General features: G+C 38.5%; 1 long non-coding RNA gene across 1 annotated transcript; it reads left to right on the top strand.

The window, feature by feature from the left end:
* Positions 1-3,237: 3,237 nt before the first annotated feature.
* LOC127971906 (uncharacterized) lies at positions 3,238-7,427 on the top strand. Its single transcript, XR_008156957.1, has 3 exons — positions 3,238-3,835; positions 4,263-4,353; positions 6,931-7,427. It is a non-coding gene; the product is annotated as an uncharacterized LOC127971906 (long non-coding RNA).
* Positions 7,428-7,886: the final 459 nt, after the last annotated feature.

The following is a 7,886-nucleotide window of genomic DNA, read 5'->3' as shown; positions in this document are numbered from 1 at the left end:
CTCTACTGATTGACACTGGTTTCATGTCTCTGTCTCCCTGCTGTAGAAAGTTATTACAGAAAGAAAGTTAATTTTGGACATGCAATTCCCTTTTCTACCAGTAGGGGTAAAACGAAAGGTTGTGAAAAATGTCCACTCTCCTCCTCTCTTGATTGACAGTGGTTTCATGTCTCTGTCTCCCTGCTGTAGAAAGTTATTACAAAAAGAAGGATAATTTTGGACATGTAGTTCCCTAATCAGCCACTTGGGATAAAATGAAAGGTTGTGAAAAATGTCCACTCTCTCCCTCTATTGATTGACACTGGTTTCATGTCTCTATCTTCCTGCTGTAGAAAGTTATTACAAAAAGGAGGTTTATTTTGGACATGCAATTCCCTTTTTTACCAGTAGGGGTAAAAAGAAAGGTTGTGAAAAATGTCCACTATCCCCCTCTATTGATTGACACTGGTTTCGTGTCTCTGTCTCCCTGCTGTAGAAAGTTATTACAAAAAGAAAGTTAATTTTGGACATGCAATTCCCTTGTCTACCAGTAGGGGTAAAATTCAGGGTTGTGAAAAATGTCCACTCTCTCCCTCTACTGATTGACACTGGTTTCATGTGTCTGTCTCCCTGCTGTAGAAAGTTATTACAAAAATAAGGATAATTTTGGACATGCAATTCCCTTTTTTACCAGTAGGGGGTAAAAAAAAAGGTTGTGAAAAATGTCCACTCTCCCCCTCTATTGATTGACAGTGGTTTCATGTCTCTGTCTCCCTGCTGTAGAAAGTTATTACAAAAAGAATGTCAGTTTTGGACATGCAATTCCCTTTTCTACCAGTAGGGGTAAAAAGAAAGGATGTGAAAAATGTCCACTGTCCCCCTCTATTGATTGACACTGGTTTCATGTCTCTGTCTCCCTGCTGTAGAAAGTTATTACAAAAAGAAGGTTAATTTTGCACATGCAATTCCCTAATAAGCCACTTGGGGTAAAACGAAAGGTTGTGAAAAATGTCCACTCTCTCCCTCTACTGATTGAGACTGGTTTCATGTGTCTGTCTCACTGCTGTAGAAAGTTATTACAAAAAGAAGGTTTATTTTGGACATGCAATTCCCTTTTTTACCAGTAGGGGTAAAAAGAAAGGTTGTGAAAAATGTCCACTCTCCCGCTCTATTGATTGACAGTGGTTTCATGTCTCTGTCTCCCTGCTGTAGAAAGTTATTACAAAAAGAATGTCAGTTTTGGACATGCAATTCCCTTTTCTACCAGTAGGGGTAAAAAGAAAGGATGTGAAAAATGTCCACTGTCCCCCTCTATTGATTGACACTGGTTTCATGTCTCTGTCTCCCTGCTGTAGAAAATTATTACAAAAAGAAGGTTAATTTTGGACATGCAATTCCCTAATAAGCCACTTGGGGTAAAACGAAAGGTTGTGAAAAATGTCCACTCTCTCCCTCTACTGATTGAGACTGGTTTCATGTGTCTGTCTCACTGCTGTAGAAAGTTATTACAAAAAGGTTTATTTTGGACATGCAATTCCCTTTTTTACCAGTAGGGGTAAAAAGAAAGGTTGTGAAAAATGTCAACTCTCCCCCTCTATTGATTGACAGTGGTTTTATGTCTCTGTCTCCCTGCTGTAGAAAGTTATTACAAAAAGAATGATAATTTTGGACATGCAGTTCCCTAATCAGCCACTTGGGGTAAAATGAAAGGTTGTGAAAAATGTCCACTCTCTCCCTCTATTGATTGACACTGGTTTCATGTCTCTGTCTCCCTGCTGTAGAAAGTTATTACAAAAAGAAGGTTAATTTTGGACATGCAATTCCCTTTTTTACCAGTAGGGGGTAAAAAAAAGGTTGTGAAAAATGTCCACTGTCCCCCTCTATTGATTGACAGTGGTTTCATGTCTCTGTCTCCCTGCTGTAGAAAGTTATTACAAAAAGAATGATAATTTTGGACATGCAGTTCCCTAATCAGCCACTTGGGGTAAAATGAAAGGTTGTGAAAAATGTCCACTCTCTCCCTCTATTGATTGACACTGGTTTCATGTCTCTGTCTCCCTGCTGTAGAAAGTTATTACAAAAAGAAGGTTAATTTTGGACATGCAATTCCCTTTTTTACCAGTAGGGGGTAAAATGAAAGGTTGTGAAAAATGTCCACTGTCCCCCTCTATTGATTGACAGTGGTTTCATGTCTCTGTCTCCCTGCTGTAGAAAGTTATTACAAAAAGAAGGTTCATTTTGGACATGCAATTCCCTTCTTTTACCAGTAGGGGTAAAAAGAAAGGTTGTGAAAAATGTCCACTGTCTCCCACTATTGATTGAAACTGGTTTCATGTATCTGTCTCTTTGCTGTAGAAAGTTATTACAAAACGAAGGTTAATTTTGGACATGCAATTACCGTTTTTACCAGTAGGGGTAAAATGAAAGGTTGTGAAAAATGACAACTGTCGCCCTCTATTCATTGACACTGGTTTCATGTCTCTGTGTCCCTGCTGTAGAAAGTTATTACAAAAAGGTGGTTAAATTTGGACATGCAATTCCCTTATCAGCCACTTGGGATAAAATGAAAGGTTGTGAAAAATGTCCACTCTCTCCCTCTATTGATTGACACTGGTTTCATGTCTCTGTCTCCCTGCTGTAGAAAGTTATTACAAAAATAAGGATAATTTTGGACATGCAATTCCCTTTTTTACCAGTAGGGGGTAAAAAAAAAGGTTGTGAAAAATGTCCAGTCTCCCCCTCTATTGATTGACAGTGGTTTCATGTCTCTGTCTCCCTGCTGTAGAAAGTTATTACAAAAAGAATGTCAGTTTTGGACATGCAATTCCCTTTTCTACCAGTAGGGGTAAAAAGAAAGGATGTGAAAAATGTCCACTGTCCCCCTCTATTGATTGACACTGGTTTCATGTCTCTGTCTCCCTGCTGTAGAAAGTTATTACAAAAAGAAGGTTAATTTTGGACATGCAATTCCCTAATAAGCCACTTGGGGTAAAACGAAAGGTTGTGAAAAATGTCCACTCTCTCCCTCTACTGATTGAGACTGGTTTCATGTGTCTGTCTCACTGCTGTAGAAAGTTATTACAAAAAGAAGGTTTATTTTGGACATGCAATTCCCTTTTTTACCAGTAGGGGTAAAAAGAAAGGTTGTGAAAAATGTCAACTCTCCCCCTCTATTGATTGACACTGGTTTCATGTCTCTGTCTCCCTGCTGTAGAAAGTTATTAAAAATAAGGATAATTTTGGACATGCAAATCCCTAATAAGCCACTTGGGGTAAAATGAAAGGTTGTGAAAAATGTCCACTCTCTCCCTCTATTGATTGACAGTGGTTTCATGTCTCTGTCTCCCTGCTGTAGAAAGTTATTACAAAAAGAATGTACATTTTGGACATGCAATTCCCTTTTCTACCAGTAGGGGTAAAAAGAAAGGTTGTGAAAAATGTCCACTCTCCCCCTCTATTGATTAACAGTGGTTTCATGTCTCTGTCTCCCTGCTGTAGAAAGTTATTACAAAAAGAATGATAATTTTGGACATGCAGTTCCCTAATCAGCCACTTGGAGTAAAATGAAAGGTTGTGAAAAATGTCTACTCTCTCCCGCTATTGATTGACACTGGTTTCATGTCTCTGTCTCCCTGCTGTAGAAAGTTATTACAAAAATAAGGATAATTTTGGACATGCAATTCCCTAATAAGCCACTTGGGGTAAAACGAAAGGTTGTGAAAAATGTCCACCCTCCCCCTCTATTGATTGACACTGGTTTCGTGTCTATGTCTCCCTGCTGTAGAAAGTTATTACAAAAAGAATGTCAATTTTGGACATGCAATTCCCTTTTCTACCAGTAGGGGTAAAAAGAAAGGTTGTGAAAAATGTCCACTGTCCCCTTCTATTGATTGCCAGTGGTTTCATGTCTCTGTCTCCCTGCTGTAGAAAGTTATTACAAAAAGAAGGTTAATTTTGGACATGCAATTCCCTTTTCGACCAGTAGGGGTAAAAAGAAAGGTTGTGAAAAATGTCCACTCTCCCCCTCTATTGATTAACAGTGGTTTCATGTCTCTGTCTCCCTGCTGTAGAAAGTTATTACAAAAAGAATGATAGTTTTGGACATGCAGTTCCCTAATCAGCCACTTGGAGTAAAATTAAAGGTTGTGAAAAATGTCCACTCTCTCCCGCTATTGATTGACACTGGTTTCATGTCTCTGTCTCCCTGCTGTAGAAAGTTATTAAAAATAAGGATAATTTTGGACATGCAAATCCCTAATAAGCCACTTGGGGTAAAACAAAAGGTTGTGAAAAATGTCCACTGTCCCCTTCTATTGATTGACAGTGGTTTCATGTCTCTGTCTCCCTGCTGTAGAAAGTTATTACAAAAAGAAGGTTAATTTTGGACATGCAATTCCCTTTTCTACCAGTAGGGGTAAAATTCAGGGTTGTGAAAAATGTCCACTCTCTCCCTCTACTGAATGACACTGGTTTCATGTGTCTGTCTCACTGCTGTAGAAAGTTATTACAAAAAGAAGGTTTATTTTGGACATGCAATTCCCTTTTTTACCAGTAGGGGTAAAAAGAAAGGTTGTGAAAAATGTCAACTCTCCCCCTCTATTGATTGACAGTAGTTTTATGTCTCTGTCTCCCTGCTGTAGAAAGTTATTACAAAAAGAATGATAATTTTGGACATGCAGTTCCCTAATCAGCCACTTGGGGTAAAATGAAAGGTTGTGAAAAATGTCCACTCTCTCCCTCTATTGATTGACACTGGTTTCATGTCTCTGTCTCCCTGCTGTAGAAAGTTATTACAAAACGAAGGTTAATTTTGGACATGCAATTCCCTTTTCTACCAGTAGGGGTAAAATTCAGGGTTGAGAAAAATGTCCACTCTCTCCCTCTACTGATTGACACTGGTTTCATGTGTCTGTCTCATTGCTGTAGAAAGTTATTACAAAAATAAGGTTTATTTTGGACATGCAATTCCCTTTTATACCAGTAGGGGTAAAAAGAAAGGTTGTGAAAAATGTCCACTGTCCCCTTCTATTGATTGACAGTGGTTTCATGTCTCTGTCTCCCTGCTGTAGAAAGTTATTACAAAAAGAAGGTTAATTTTGGACATGCAATTCCCTTTTCTACCAGTAGGGGTAAAATTCAGGGTTGTGAAAAATGTCCACTCTCTCCCTCTACTGATTGACACTGGTTTCATGTGTCTGTCTCACTGCTGTAGAAAGTTATTACAAAAATAAGGTTTATTTTGGACATGCAATTCCCTTTTTTACCAGTAGGGGTAAAAAGAAAGGTTGTGAAAAATGTCAACTCTCCCCCTCTATTGATTGACAGTGGTTTTATGTCTCTGTCTCCCTGCTGTAGAAAGTTATTACAAAAAGAATGATAATTTTGGACATGCAGTTCCCTAATCAGCCACTTGGGGTAAAATGAAAGGTTGTGAAAAATGTCCACTCTCTCCCTCTATTGATTGACACTGGTTTCATGTCTCTGTCTCCCTGCTGTAGAAAGTTATTACAAAAAGAAGGTTAATTTTGGACATGCAATTCCCTTTTTTACCAGTAGGGGGTAAAAAAAAAAGTTTGTGAAAAATGTCCACTGTCCCCCTCTATGGATTGACAGTGGTTTCATGTCTCTGTCTCCCTGCTGTAGAAAGTTATTACAAAAAGAAGGTTAATTTTGGACATGCAATTCCCTTTTTTACCAGTAGGGGTAAAAAGAAAGGTTGTGAAAAATGTCCACTGTCTCCCACTATTGATAGACACTGGTTTCATGTATCTGTCTCTTTGCTGTAGAAAGTTATTACAAAACGAAGGTTAATTTTGGACATGCAATTACCTTTTTTACCAGTAGGGGTAAAATGAAAGGTTGTGAAAAATGACAACTGTCGCCCTCTATTCATTGACACTGGTTTCATGTCTCTGTGTCCCTGCTGTAGAAAGTTATTACAAAAAGGTGGTTAAATTTGGACATGCAATTCCTTTATCAGCCACTTGGGGTAAAATTAAAGGATGTGAAAAATGTCCACTGTCCGCCACTATTGATTGTCACTCGTTTCATGTCTCTGTCTCGCTGCTGTAGAAAGTTATTACAAAAATAAGGATAATTTTGGACATGCAATTCCCTTTTCTACCAGTAGGGGTAAAATTCAGGATTGTGAAAAATGTCCACTCTCTCCCTCTACTGATTGACACTGGTTTCATGTGTCTGTCTCACTGCTGTAGAAAGTTATTACAAAAAGAAGGTTTATTTTGGACATGCAATTCCCTTTTTTAAAAGTAGGGGTAAAAAGAAAGGTTGTGAAAAATGTCCACTGTCCCCTTCTATTGATTGACAGTGGTTTCATGTCTCTGTCTCCCTGCTGTAGAAAGTTATTACAAAAAGAAGGTTAATTTTGGACATGCAATTCTCTTTTTTACCAGTAGGGGGTAAAAAAAAGGTTGTGAAAAATTTCCACTCTCTCCCTCTACTGATTGACACTGGTTTCATGTGTCTGTCTCACTGCTGTAGAAAGTTATTACAAAAAGAAGGTTTATTTTGGACATGCAATTCCCTTTTTTACCAGTAGGGGTAAAAAGAAAGGTTGTGAAAAATGTCAACTCTCCCCCTCTATTGATTGACAGTGGTTTCATGTCTCTGTCTCCCTGCTGTAGAAAGTTATTACAAAAAGAATGATAATTTTGGACATGCAGTTCCCTAATCAGCCACTTGGGGTAAAATGACAGGTTGTGAAAAATGTCCACTCTCTCCCTCTATTGATTGACACTGGTTTCATGTCTCTGTCTCCCTGCTGTAGAAAGTTATTACGAAATGAAGGTTCATTTTGGATATGCAATTCCCTTTTTTTACCAGTAGGGTTAAAAAGAAAGGTTGTGAAAAATGTCCACTGTCTCCCACTATTGATTGACACTGGTTTCATGTATCTGTCTCTTTGCTGTAGAAAGTTATTACAAAACGAAGGTTAATTTTGGACATGCAATTACCTTTTTTACCAGTAGGGGTAAAATGAAAGGTTGTGAAAAATGACAACTGTTGCCCTCTATTCATTGACACTGGTTTCATGTCTCTGTGTCCCTGCTGTAGAAAGTTATTACAAAAAGGTGGTTAAATTTGGACATGCAATTCCTTTATCAGCCACTTGGGGTAAAATTAAAGGATGTGAAAAATGTCTACTGTCCGCCACTATTGATTGACACTCGTTTCATGTCTCTGTCTCCCTGCTGTAGAAAGTTATTACAAAAATAAGGATAATTTTGGACATGCAATTCCCTAATAAGCCACTTGGGGTAAAACGAAAGGTTGTGAAAAATGTCCACTCTCCCCCTCTATTGATTGACACTGGTTTCGTGTCTATGTCTCCCTGCTGTAGAAAGTTATTACAAAAAGAATGTAAATTTTGGACATGCAATTCCCTTTTCTACCAGTAGGGGTTAAATGAAAGGTTGTGAAAAATGACAACTGTCGCCCTCTATTCATTGACACTGGTTTCATGTCTATATGCCCTTTATCTAAAAAGCTATTACAAAAACACCTACTGAGCTATAGCAAAAAACGAAGAAAGTTTGCACTTTCCCCACGGTCCCTAACTGAAGGCTCTGCTGAGAGCGTTCTCTCCCGGCTTTTTGCACATTGCCACGGCTTGCACGGGGCCGTGCTTATTATATCGAGGGAAAATATAGAAAAAGAAGGATGTGAAACATGATCAGCTTTGCCCTTTTGGCGGTCACACTGCTTAGATTTTTTTAGGGCAATTCGTTTTAGAGTTATTGGAGTTTACCGCTGAATGTGTCACGAATATCGAAAACAAAACCAACTTGACCCCGCTGAAATCTGATTATATAATCCAGATTCCACGTAATAAATACACAGCACTGGCTACTCGTCATTTCTCACTAGTGAGGTAATAACGGCGTGGT

The sequence above is a fragment of the Carassius gibelio genome, chromosome B14, assembly GCF_023724105.1.
Source record: "Carassius gibelio isolate Cgi1373 ecotype wild population from Czech Republic chromosome B14, carGib1.2-hapl.c, whole genome shotgun sequence".
Taxonomy (NCBI): Eukaryota; Metazoa; Chordata; class Actinopteri; order Cypriniformes; family Cyprinidae; genus Carassius; species Carassius gibelio.
Note: the sequence above shows the minus strand (reverse complement) of the source record. Positions and strands in the feature narration are given on the sequence as shown.